Below are 14414 nucleotides of genomic sequence, written 5' to 3' on the forward strand. Positions count from 1 at the left end.
ATAGATATCAAATGTGACTTTTTAAGAAAAAAAAAAAGATTTATTATTGCATACGAAAATGTTACACAAATTTAATTCTTTGAGAGGATAGTTAGAGGTAGAAGTACATAGCAATGCCACTTCTATAATCTCAAGTATAAGGCACCTAAAACATGCATTGTAGTTGATTGCATCTAAAACATACACTGTAGTTGTCACTTTGAATCGATCGCCCACCAAATACCAAAACTGAATACAATATTGCATTACTTGGTTTCCCTTTAATCTCCAACCTGATTTACAATCATAGCACGAGGGGCTATGCATCAAGTAGTTCACCGCATTGGACATCATCAACATTCCAGATGAAAGCGAGTTAACAAAAAAATTTCCACGGTTCTAACGAGTAGCATCCCATGCATGTCAGATGAGGATGATGAAAATAAAAAAGAGAAAATTAAGTGCATACTCCCAAAAGTTTCATGGCTATACACAAGTGACAGCACACAAAAGGTTCAAATAATCTAGAATAATACAAGTAAATGTTGGATGCAAATTATAGGCTCGAAATTGAAAACCAAGTTCACTGGTAATATAAATTTCTTGGTGTGCTACTGCTTCACAATATTGTTTCTTGAACTCCATGATACTACGGTTATGTGCCTATGATATGTTAATGGAGCTTCATCAATCAATACTGTTGTGTCTTAAATCAAGCATAGAGATTTTCCATTTCGCACTTTGGAGCTCTGTCATTCAACTGTGTAGAGCTTTATTAATAAGCTGTACCTGTACCAGAAGTTCAGAATGTAAGAAAGGGCTTTCCGAAGTATATCCTTGCGCTTATTAATTTCCATCAATTTAAAATGTGCTTCATCAAAACGTTCAAGACTGCACAGCCAAAGATGTAATAACGGGAAAAAATAGTTAAAAGTACTCATAAGCAAAGCCAATAAACGAAAATTTCCAAACTAAAGGGGCATTTAGGCAATTAACAGGAAAGTGTGAACCACAAAAGAATTTTGATGAAATTCTCTGCTCCAAATTTTGTGATAGTGTAAAGAATATAAAAGGATGATTCCAACGTTTAAGCACTTCTAAACTTCATTGAACAATCGATCAGGTGCTTTCACCATTAAACATCGTGATAAATTTTCTCAACATTGGATATAATTTTATGAATTTTACTAATATATACCTTAAATGCACACATTAATTTTTATTTTTGAAAAAAAATTTCTTAGAAATTAAAAAAGTATTGAAAATTTTTTCAATCCCGAAAAAAAGTTTTCAAAAGTGGAAGGCTTTAACTGGACCCTAATTTTATTTATTATTATTTTTTTTATAAGCTTCAATGATATATATTAAAAGGAACGATGTACATGGGGACAATTTGCAACAAGAGGGATTGAAGCGCCATAGGCAGATTGTCATTATTTAAACATAAAGGCAAGTTAGAGTTCATGGTAATTCTGGCTGCTATGTGGGCAGCAGAGTTACCAGATCTTCTAACCCAAGAGAAAGAGCACCTATTAAAAGAAAAAGCTAAGCTAAGGACGTTACTTTAAACAGTGCTAATGGACCAATCTGGACACACAGACGAGGAGGGTGGGTCACTGCATTCTTTGGAGTCTCTTTTGAAGATGACATGGATTGTGCAAAGAAGAGCTTGGAGAGGGCAACAGGGCTTGTGCATCTTGGTCCGTACATGTATTACTTTGCCAGCATGGTCTCTTGCAATAGCGGCTAGGGCTGTCGAAGATGTTGATACGGCAGCATCCATATTTACCTTTATCCAGTCTTGTGGGGATGGAGTCCAGCAGGTGTTAACGAGAGGGCAGTGTGTCTGTGAATTGCCTTGGGATATGAGGGAAAACTCAAGGGTTCTATCCCTGATTCTCAAGCTGGATTTTTGGATGATTGGTTGGTTTCCATTGTGCAGGGAGCTGTTTCTAAGGCACCAGATTTCATCAATGACAAAAGCCATGGTTGAGGCTATGAAACATTGCTGAATATCAGTGTTGGATGCTTGGGCGGGCACTAGGACGAATTTGATGATTTCCTCAGTGCTTTGGATGTGGTGTTCCTCAGGTTTTAGCCCCCAGCAGCTAGAGAACCAGAGGGCCCTAGCAACAGGACATGACAAGAAAAGATGGCAACTTGTTTCAGAGTTATGTCCGCATAGATTGCATGATGTATCTGTGATATGTATCCTATGCCTTAGATTGTCTCTTGTGGGCAGAGCAGTGGTTACTAATCTCCACAAAAGAAATTTGATCCTTTCTAGAGTTTTGATTTTCCATAGCCCTTTCCACTGAGTATCACTGATGGTACTGGTATTGAGAAATTCTGTGGTATGCTGGTATGCTGATTTTACTGAGAAAATTCCTCTTGAATTTGCCACCCATATGAGCTTATCTTTCTTAGGCCCAACATTGGATGTAAGGCCATTATTGCTATGAAAATTTTAGTGGATTTGACACCAAAAGAAAATCACAAGTATTTGGTGCAAGTATACAAAACGTGCATGATTCAGAAAATTAGGCCGTTACCAATGGAAGAAAAGGAAGAGCTTTAATTTGGTAGGAGTTGAGCATAACCATTGGAAAATAAGATATCAATTAGTCCACGTAATCCCCTACAATAACACAGTATAATGATATTGAGCAATGTGTTGGTTATAATTAAAAAAAGGGTAATTATAATTACAGATTTCTATAGTTTAAGTTCGTAGATAATAAGAAAAAGGTAAGATGATAAAGAAGAATAAGGATAAATAGTTACCTATATGCTGAATGAGAAACCCATTACCATAGCCTGTACTTTATGGCCTTTAATTTCACGCATATACAAATAAGTGGCTAACTGTAAAATTTGTGGACACTCGGACTGCAAGAGAAAAGTAAAAATTTTATTTTAGTGTATGGTTGTAAAATGATTACGAAAATGACATTGATCAATGAAAAAAGCTTTCAATATATCCCTCACTACCTTCAATTCTCGAGCCACAAATACACAGGTTACCATTGCTTGCAAATTTTATATCACCAAATGCCCTATCAAGTCCCTTTCTCAAAATATGCTGAATTCAAGGGAACAAAAATCAAATTATTGAGATAAGCCTATTGAATGAGAGAAATTAGAGTATATTAAGGATACAAAGCACAAGATTGTAAGCTAATATTTTGGCCACCAATACAAACAGTCGAGAACTAGGAACTTCTAGTTATAAGATAAAGGTAAAGCTCACCACTGCAGTGTGCAAATCCTTCTCAATGCTTCCAACTTCAAACATGGGCATCAATAAAGCTTGTTAGGCCTCATCCATTTGAGTGTCAGAACCAAAAGACCTTGTAACCTAAATCAGGATTAATAACCAACTTGAGACAGTTTTGAGATTAAATTATATGCATCAGGAGATAAGATCAGACTCACAATGCACAGGTTAAACAAAGCATATGATTACTGGAGTTCCACTATCAACGTTTTGAGGGAGTCCAGCCACAATATCTTTGAATGCACACCTTATAGTTTCCTACAGAGAAGGATGCTCTTTATGCAAGTTACAAATTATCATTTTCACAGCAACTTATTAATGCTCCAGTGCATAGCCCACACCTCTGAATAAGGGATCACAAAATGAATCCAATTTTACCTCTGCAACAAGCAAACCAATATTCATGCCAACATGAATTTCATCACCGTTTAGATAATAAAGTCCCTCTTCAAGTTCCATTTACTCCAAGCAAGTACAACCGGTTGAAATGCACAGATCAATAACCATTGAACATATAAACTGGTGTTGCCCAGTTAATGACAACTATGAAAATGAAGTTACAGAGTTATTTGTGGCAAACAATATATATTTAGTATATGTCCTAGGCACGAATGGTTAAACTACTTTGGAGGTGTCACTAACCCATATGATGTTCAGATTATGGTGCTACAAAAATTTTAACCTTTTGCATGACATTTCCTCTTGCACAAGATTTGCTTCCATAAGGAATATTGTTTCAAGTTCACCTTGCATAATAAATAAGACAAAATGAATTATAAATAAAACAAAAAGTATAACATCATTTTTAAAGATTGCCACGTAAATTATTTTGTATTTTTAATTGTGCATTCTAAGCCTTTGTATTGTCTTTGTTGTAGTACTAACTACGCATTCAAGTGCAACTTCTACAATCATAGCCACCAAAATGGTGTCTAACAAACCATATATTGTTTTGGTCTCTTATCTTTCCTCAATGCTGCCTTTCTTCTGTAAATTTTATAATACAAAATATTGATGTACAATTGACTTTTCAACTAAACTTAATTTTATGCTTAGAAACTAAACAATCTTGCAACTTATTATTAATTTATTGAGAAAGGAATCAATATAGGATCACAGACCAATTTTAAAGAAATTTCTTTTCATTAGTAAAAGATATCAAGATGAACTATGCTTCAGAATGCTAATCAAATAAAAGCAAAGCAACTAGTAGTAGTCAAGCAGACATTGGCACAAAGAAAGGTAGCCTTGACTGTTACGGTGTGATTTCAGTGTTATTTACAATTACTTAGTCTTGTACATAAAAAACCTAGATAGCAATAACATCTTGAAATTCAGTTCTAATCAATGGTGAGAAAATGCAGCAATTATTCAATGCAATGATGTGGGGCAGTCTAATAGAAAAAAATTGACAACTAGTTAAGCGAAAAAAGTGAATTGAATTTATGAAACATGAGTATCTAGCTCTTGATTGTATTAGAAACCTGAAACCCTCATATATGAATATGTGATACATCAACACAAGAACAGTATGACAGAGAGCAGCAGAAAGGCAAGAAGAGTTATAAGCAATTTTACTTTGCCTAAGCCAAAAGAGGAGGGAGAAAAAGAACATAAAGGTTTCCTGAATCCTGTGATTACCTAATGAAGAAATGAACCAAAACAAATGAGGATAGTAAAAAACTCCTTCAGCAAAAAAATTGTAATAAGTTAACAAGAAACTCTTGTTCACTTCCAGTAATGTTGTTCCATAAAAGCAGTATCGGATCGTTACCTCCCACATTCACAATCTTCCAGTTGGGATGTTGTTCCAAGGTGTTTGTAACATCTTTTTCAACCTGGTGTTTGCATCCCATGCTTGCCGCAGCACACTTTAGCCCTGAGACAAGAAACAAGCATATGACATTGATTAAAAGGTTGACATATATATATATATATATGTATGTATATATATATATATATATATTTTTTTTTTTTTAAGTACCTAACAGTTATAAGCATTCAAAAATATAGATAAGAAATTACATAAAGATTTTGCGGGTCACCAAATAGACTGGCCTCTACAGAAGACCAGCATTTGAAGTCAAGATTGTTTTTGCTGCATCTTTGAAATGATAACAGAGCTTTGTAGTTATATATATATATATATTTTTTTTTTTTTAAGTACCTAACAGTTATAAGCATTCAAAAATATAGATAAGAAATTACATAAAGATTTTGCGGGTCACCAAATAGACTGGCCTCTACAGAAGACCAGCATTTGAAGTCAAGATTGTTTTTGCTGCATCTTTGAAATGATAACAGAGCTTTGTAGTTATATATATATATATATTTTTTTTTTTTTAAGTACCTAACAGTTATAAGCATTCAAAAATATAGATAAGAAATTACATAAAGATTTTGCGGGTCACCAAATAGACTGGCCTCTACAGAAGACCAGCATTTGAAGTCAAGATTGTTTTTGCTGCATCTTTGAAATGATAACAGAGCTTTGTAGTTAAAAGTCTACTCGTGATGTCTGAGGCCCATGGGAACACAAAATTTTGCATGATGTCTGGACTGAATGAGAGCAAAGTATTCTTGTGCCCTTAATAGGTTGGAAATTATTGTTACTGACTATGGATCAACAAGAAAATGCAGCAAGCATCATGGAAAGAGAAGAATAAAAAGTTACCTGTAGGTAAATTAGAATTGAGGTGCCCATATCAAAGGCAAGAGTTATATGGCTTCAATACTGATATTTTTTGCTCATTCTGATGACAAATTTGGATTCTTTTTTCTTTATTTGGTCCAATCTTCTCTTGTCCACATTTTATAAATCCATTCCAGAATTAGGAAATTATAAAATGGCAACAAAAGGTAGGAATTTTTCAACAAAAAAAAAAAACAGGCATTTACCAGTCTCTCTTGCATGGGATGTTTTATCCAAACACATCACAGTTCCCAACTCTCCCTGATTAATGAACAAGAAGAAAGAATGAGAGAATTAATGGATAAGCTTCATGCTTTTTTTTTGGGTGTTACTAAAGGGGAATTCTAGTTTCACTTCTAGGATTACAGATACCATAATTATGTTGAGCAATATTTTTGGCCTAAAAAAACCTTTGTCATCACCCTTTCTCAAATATACAATTTTTATAACAACAAAAATAGAAGAGTTATTTACTTTTTTTCGACTAAACTTCTTCTCTTGCTAGAAACTATACAATGTTCCAACTCATAATTGGTAAAACTGCTAAAAAGGAATGGACATAAGAACAAAATTTGTTGGAAACAATGAACATAAAAAGAAGAATTCGTTTTATGTGTGCCTATTTCTTAACTATAAACAATCATGTAATGTTGTAATATGGCTTTCTGCAAAGAAAATCAATTAGCTAATACAAGAAAGAAAAGAAAATTTATGGAGCATTTTTCACTAGTTTGATTGTTTGAAAAGCTGGAAGCAGTGATCAAACAAGAGAGCTATGGCACCAAAAAAGAAGTGAAAGGAGAAAGAGTGAAGAAAAATCACACTTTGCCTCAACCATAAATGGAAAGAGAGGGAGTAGTTACAAAGTACATTTATCTTCAGTGTTCTGCAATCATCTGTATCATGAAGGAAATAAACCCAAATTAATGAGGAAACTCCAGGAATAAAATACATGATGGGATTGAGGTGGTAAAGACCAAATAAGTCATAAGAATCTAGTAGAAAACACTGTTCATCCAAGGATATAGGATTACAAAGAAAACAAGACACCACTGATGGCTACTTTATCTAGCTAACAAAGCCAAGGCATTGATTATATCTTCTTCTCTACTCCAGGCTATCACTTTCATTCTCCAATACATCCGTGCCACGAAATACTTCAGACTCTAAGACAAGAAACTGACAAATGGCATTAATTTGAAACTTGATTAATAGCAAGCACCTAACCCTACAAAAAGGAAAACTAGATAATTTGCAAGTGTTCAAAATTATAGATGGAGGACTACCTAAGATGTAGTGGTCAATTAACTGGTTTACTCTTGATGTGTCCACCCACATCTCGTTGACTTCTAAAAGAGAACAATTATTCATATTAAAGGACTTTCTTTGATACACCTATGAAATGATAATGAAGGTCTATACATAACCCTGTCTCAGTAGTGACTATCATTTCATTATAAGAGAGGTTCACCCTTGATGTGTCCATACTCCATACATCTTGTTGACCACTAAAAGAGACCCATTATCATAAGATATGCTTCCCATATTGCCTCTTTGAAATGATAATTGAGTGTTTTTTTAGCACCTCTCCCAACAATGCATCCATGTATAAAAGTTTGCACCAACACAAAATTTGCTTCTCCAGATAGAATTTAATACCTGGAATAGACAAGGCCAACCAAATATTAAATATTTAGTACATGGGAAGTGGAGATGGGGAAACAGGTAATGGAAGTATCATATGACGAAGGTAACACAATTAATATACCTCATGATAATGTAAGATATCCACTTTTCTCATCACACTTCAATACTTGACATTAATTTCTTCAATAATCCATATAAAATTCTATATTGACAAAAAGCAGCTTTACAGTTCTTCTAGCAATATATGTGTATGGATAAACAACGCCTCTTTTCTTTCTTTGTAAGAAATAAGAAAGGTTGCAATCTTGATATTTTCTAATGCTTTGATCTTATTTGTAGCAGAATGAAATTAAAACCACAAAAAAAAAAAATAAAAAATAAAAATAAAATAAAACAAGAACAAGGGAAGTTGCATAATATGAGAATCCCCCCTATTATCTCCATTAACATTCAATCTGATCATTTTCCATTTTAAATAATTCCCCAATAATACTGGCAGTTATTTTTTTATTTTTTATTTTTGCAAATAGTTGTTCCTCACTCGTGAAATTTATCTAGTTTACTAAGGAAACAAAATGCAGAACTTCAAAGTAAGGCTGATGAGAGGCAAAAATCAGACGATGCTAAGGCTACAATGAAGAATTTGGAAAAAGCTAATCTTTTAGATCATTATCACTTTGGAACATTCGAAAACTAGGAACTTCAAGTAAAAAGATGTTTATAAAGCCCACCTCTGAGTGCAATACACCATTTTCTATGCTTAAAACTTCAAACACTAAGAGTCTTATTTAAGGTATGTAAACAACAAAAGACCTTTTCTATGGGGGAATTTGAACCCTGGATGTATTGGAAACACCATGAGATGCAGTTGAGCTAAAAGACTCTTAATATTACACAACCCAGTACTAACAAAATCAAGGATCTTAAAATAATCCAATTTTACCTCCACAGCACAAACCAATATTTGTGTTGAATCATATTGCATTACCTCATATTAATATCACATAATTTCTTTCCAAGTCCCATCTACTCCAAGCAAGCACAACTGCTAAGATGCAAGAATTAATAATTACTTAACATAGAAATTGGAGCTGTTTCCCAAGGTAAAGATAACTATGTAAAGTCAAATCTTAAAGTTTAATGTCAAACAAGATATATTTTGTAACATGCCCTGGTCCTGAATGCTGCAGACAGCTTTGGAGATTCAACTGACCCCTTATGATGTTCCAATCATGGTGCCAAATGGGTTTGCACGACCATTCCCTCTTCTGCAAGATGTGCTTTCCCAAATGAAACATAGTTTGGAGTTCACCTCGCACAATAAAACAAAGATGAAGGAATGATAGAATGAAACACAAAGCAGGAGCTAAGATAATTTTGCCAAGCTTTGCAACTGAGATTATTTTGTGGTATTAGACGTGCATTCTAGTGAAACTTCTAGAAGTACTACCCCTTAAAAAAATGAAAATAAAAGATAAAAAGCATATCTAGGAATGGATTTTTTTTTTATTAGTCATATCTAAGCAATGGATTTTGGACACAAATTCTTTCTTATTGCACTTTTCCTCACAAAATTTTTAATAAGAAAAAATGACAGCCAACTGTCTTTTCACAAAACTAAATTCTCTGCTTAGAAACTCCTAAATCTTAAAAGTAATGGTTAATTGCTTAGGAGAAAGAATTGATATAAGACCACAACCCATTTGAAAAAAAAAAAAAAAATGTAATAGTTGGGAAAAATTACAAACTCAGGAAAAACAAATTTGGGGGGGAGGGTATATGAAGCATGATTAAACAGTTCTTGATTTTATGAGAAAGTTGAAAGCCCCCATAAATGAATGTGTGATAAAAGACATAATGATAAGTGAAAGAATAGAGGCAAGAAGTTATAATTTGCCTCAGCCAAAAGCAGAGAGAGAGCGAGTACATCTATGTGTAGTATTTCTATAATTACCTATATCATGAAGGAAATAAACCATAACCATAGAGGAAACTTGTTGAGTGAGGATAAGATCGAGGCAGCAAAGAAGTTGGAATAGACTATTAAGAAAATGTTATTCACTTCCACGAATGCTGCTCCAAAAAAAGCTCTTTCTTAACCAACTAACAAAGCCAAGGTATTTGTAATTTTTTCTTCTCACCCGGTGGTAACCAATTATACTTCACACTCTTCAATGTAAAGAATCACTTCAGCCTCTGAGACAAGAATAAAAAAACATGCGATTTTGATTTAAAACTTGATAACTTGCAAACATCTAACCCTATATCTATAAAACTTGCTCATCAACAAAATCATTTTGGAGTGTAAAGAGCCCGTCTCTTTCATCTTAAGATTAGCATATAGATTAAAGATGCGAATTATCTAATTTTCCTTTCATGTAACATCGCAGGGTAGCTAGTTTAGCTACATCTTTGAATTGATAATGGAGATTTTTACACACACACACACCAAAAAAAAAAAAAAAAAAACCTGTGCTATGTGTTAGGATTTTAAAACTTTTAAATAATATGCTCAATGATATCCAACAAAAGGTGCATGTATAACCAAATCAAATCAGATTGAATGAGGCCCGAGGAGCATGAAACATTTTGCATGATGTCTGGACTGAATGAGAGCAAAATATACCTAGAACCTTGATAGGTTGGACATTATAGCTGTTAAAAATGGACAAAGAAGAAATGCAACAATAGAAAAATGGGCAGAAAAAAGGAAAAAGAAGTTACCTGTAGGAGAACTGTAATCGAAGTGCCCATATTAAACCAAAAGCTGAATGGCCTTGATTCCAAAATTTTTGCACAAACTGATGATGAATTTGGGGAATTTTTAGACTGGTCCAATCTTCAACTCTTCACCTTTTACATTTTCATTCTAAAATTGGGCAACTATGGATGGCGTCAAAAAGACAAACAAACAGCAGACTTTTATATAATTATTCCCTCTCCCTCTTTATTTGCATGAAACACTTCAATCACTAACAGACAAGAAAACCACATGCCCCTGGATTCAAACTCTTGAACCTGTGACATTAAAGCTGAAAATTATGAGCTCAATTTTCAAGCCCTCATAATTTACAGATAGAAGATTGCATAAGTTGCAAATGGTTATGTACCTTTCTGACCATTTGTCAGCATGTGATTCAAAATGAAAGCCTTGCTGCAATTTTAATATGATAAATGAATTTCTTTGGTGGGTCTTTCCCAAACATGCATTGATATGCGAAAATCTGCTCTAACACAAAACATACTTCCCATAGACTACAATTTGATTTCTGATTCAATGAGGCCTACAGAATAAATATTTAGGATGAGGAATTTACCACTGAGAAAACACTTTAAAAATAGAAAAGTCATCTTATCGTCAGTATGAAGAAGAAAAACCATATAAAATCAAATACAATAAAACAAGATGGCTTTAGTTTTTTTTTTATAATCATAAAACAAGATAACATATTGAATAACAAGGGAATATGATAATAAGTAAAATGCAGTAGTAAAATGACGTTAATATTCTCATAAAAAAAAAAAACGTTAAACTTCAATCTGACCTTTTCTTTCTTTCCAAATAGATAAATCTCCAACACATTTTTTGTAATTCTGTGAATAATGGGCAAATAAAATTGAACTATTTGGTCACAAATCTGACGAATTTATCATAGATCTCCAGTTTCTTCAATGGAGTTGCCAGAAGAAAGTCTGGCAGCGTCTTCAGCTTGGGGCATTTCCAAATTTTCAATCTCCTATCTCTGTTGAATCAAATTGCATTACCTCATATTAATATCACAAAAGTTTTTTCCAAGTCCCATCTACTCCAAGAAAGTACATCTGCTAAGATGCAAGAGTTAACAATTACTTGACATATAAATTGAAGCCGATTCCCAAGGCAAAGACAACTATGTAAATTCAAATCTTAAAGTTTAATCTCAAACATTTTGCAACATGCTCTGCTCCTGAATTCTGCAGATAGCTTTGGAGATGTAACTGAATGTGTGATAAAAGACATAATGACAAGTGAAAGAATAGAGGCAAGAGGTTATAATTTGCCTCAGCTGAAAGCAGAGAGAGAGAGAGAGAGAGAGAGAGCAAGTACATCTATGTGTAGTGTTTTTGTAATTACCTATATCATGAAGAAAATAAACCATAACCATAGAGGAAACTTGTCAAGTGAGGATAAGATTGAGGCAGCAAAGAAGTTGTAATAGACTATTAAGAAAATGTTAATCACTTCCACGAATGTTGCTCTAGAAAAGAGTATCCAACTCTTTCTATCCAACTAACAAAGCCAAGGTATTTGTAATTTTTTCTTCTTGACCGGTTGTCACCTCTTATACTTTGCACTCTTCAATGTAAAAAATCACTTCACGTCTGAGACAAGAAACAAAACATACAATATTGATATAAAACTTGATAACTTGCAAGCATCTAACCCTGTATCTATAAAACTTGATCATCAACAAAATCATTTTGGAGCCTAAAGAGACCTTCTCTTTCATCTTAAGATTAGCATATAGATAAAAGATGCGAATTATCTAATTTTCCTTTCATGTGTCACATGGCAGGGTAGCTCTTTTAGCTACATCATTGAATTGATAATGGAGATTTTTACCCAAAAAAAAAAAACCTGTGCTACATGCTAGGTTTTTAAAACTTTTAAAATAATATACTCAATGATATCCATTAAAAAATTGCATGTATCACCAAATCAAATCAGATTGAATGAGGCCCGAGGAGCATGAAACACTTTTGCATTATGTCTGGACTAAATGAGAGTGAAACATACCTAGACCCTTGATAGGTTGGACATTATAGTTGTTAAAAATGTACAAAGAAGCAAATGCAACAATAGCAAAAAGGGGCTGAAAAAAAAAACAAAAAATAAGAAACAAAAAAACAAGTTACCTGTAGGAGAACTATAATCAAAGTGCCCATATTAAACCAAAAGTAAAATGGCCTTGATTCCAGAATTTGGGTAATTTTTGGACTGGTCCAGTCTTCTACTCTTCACCTTTTACATTGTCATTCCAAAATTAGCCAACTATGGATGGCATAAACAGACAAACAAACAACAGACTTTTATCTAGTTATTCCCTCTGATCCCAGTGCTAACATCCCACTCTCTCCCTCTTTATTTGCATGAAACACTTCAATCTAAAGGACAAGAAAACCACATGCACTCCTCCGGATTCAAACTCTTGAACCTGTGACATTAAAGCCGATGATTATGAGTTAAATCCTCCTGCTAAATATTTATTCTAGAAATTTAATAGATAGAAGATTGCATAAGTTGCAAATGATCACATACCTTGCTGACCTTTCATTTGTCAGTATGCGATACAAAATGCAAGCCTTACTGTGATTTTAAAATGATAAATAAATTTCTTTTGTGGGTGTTTTCCAAACTTGCATCCATACGCGCAAATTTTCTCCAGCACAAAATATGCTTTCCAAGTATGAGGATTTTACCATAGAGAAAACACTTTCACAAAGAAGAGTCTTCTTGTCATTGGTATGAAGAAGAAAAACCAAATAAAATAAAAATACAATAAATTAAGATAACTTTTTTTTTTTTTTTTTGATAATCATAAAACAAGATAACATAATCATCAAACTCCTTCCTGTTGTTGTATATTCCTTTCCCATTACTGTTTTATACAGGACTTACAGCTCTGGAGGATGATTGGGTTGGGTAAGAAGCAAGGTGGACTTTACATTCTGCAAACCAACACACAGATTGCTTTGCCTAAGTCAGTTTCTGATATCTTGTCCAAACTGTCTTCCCATGTTTCTGTAAACAAGGTTCATGCTTGTACTTCTGTTTCTTCCAATGATATTTTTAGGTTATGGCATTGTAGGTTAGGTCATCCTTCTTCCCAAAGATTAGCTTTGATGAAATCCATTGTACCTAACTACAATTCTTGCAATGCTAATAAATCTTTTGAATGCAATGTGTGTCCTTTGGCTAAACAAAAGAGACTTCCTTTTTCTCATTCTACAACTGCATCTCTTTCTTGTTTTGATTTAGTCCATGCTGATATTTGGGGACCTTATTCCACTCCCACACTGTCTGGTTCTAAATATTTCCTTACATTGGTAGATGATTGCAGCCGGTGCACTTGGGTTTACTTAATGAAACGTAAATCTGATGCATCCTTGCTGGTTCAGTCCTTTTTTAACATGGTTATGACTCAATTTAAAACTCCCATTAAGATTTTGAGAACTGATAATGGTCCTGAGTTTGCCCTTGAATCCTTTTATGCTTCTAAGGGTGTTGTTCACCAGTTATCCTGTGTTGAGACACCACAGCAAAATGCAGTGGTTGAGAGAAAACATCAACATTTGTTGAATGTAGCTAGAGCATTAAGGTTTCAAGCCAACTTACCATTAAAATTTTGGGGGGATTGTGTTTTGACTGCTACTTACCTTATCAATAGAATCCCTAGTCCTTTTCTTTCTGGTTTGACACCTTATGAGAAGCTGCTAGGTCATTCCCCTACCTATGATCACCTTAAAGTCTTTGGAAGCTTATGCTTTGCTTCTACATTGCATAGGAATAGAACCAAATTTGACCCTAGAGCCAAGGCTTGCATTTTTCTTGGCTATCCTTTTGGTTCTAAAGGTTACAAATTGTATGATTTGACCACTAAATCTTGTTTCATTTCTAGGGATGTGGTTTTTAGAGAGTCTATTTTCCCTTTTAAGCACTGGACAGCAAAACAAAATTCTTCTCTTCCCATCACTCATTGCATGTTTCCTTCTCAACCTTTTGTCCCTGACACCTTTCAAGTTCAGGTTCCTTTAGTTTCTGCTGAGTTTTCCCCTCCT

The 14414-nt window shown here is 33.9% G+C and overlaps 1 protein-coding gene across 1 annotated transcript in view; it reads right to left on the reverse strand.

Annotated features, from left to right (window-relative positions):
• The window catches only part of LOC112023752 (putative disease resistance protein RGA3), a 96240-nt gene extending 84677 nt beyond the window's left edge, over positions 1–11563 (reverse strand). Inside the window, exons 1-2 of the mRNA XM_065765302.1 lie at positions 11522–11563; positions 9550–9791 (exon numbers count right to left, since the gene is read on the reverse strand). The gene's annotated coding sequence lies outside the window, so the exon portion shown is untranslated. The remainder of the gene's footprint in view (positions 1–9549; positions 9792–11521) is intronic.
• Between the last annotated feature and the right edge of the window lie 2851 nt (positions 11564–14414).

Source organism: Quercus suber, unplaced genomic scaffold (assembly GCF_002906115.3).
Source record: "Quercus suber isolate HL8 unplaced genomic scaffold, Cork oak 2.0 scaffold_619, whole genome shotgun sequence".
NCBI classification, from domain to species: Eukaryota; Viridiplantae; Streptophyta; class Magnoliopsida; order Fagales; family Fagaceae; genus Quercus; species Quercus suber.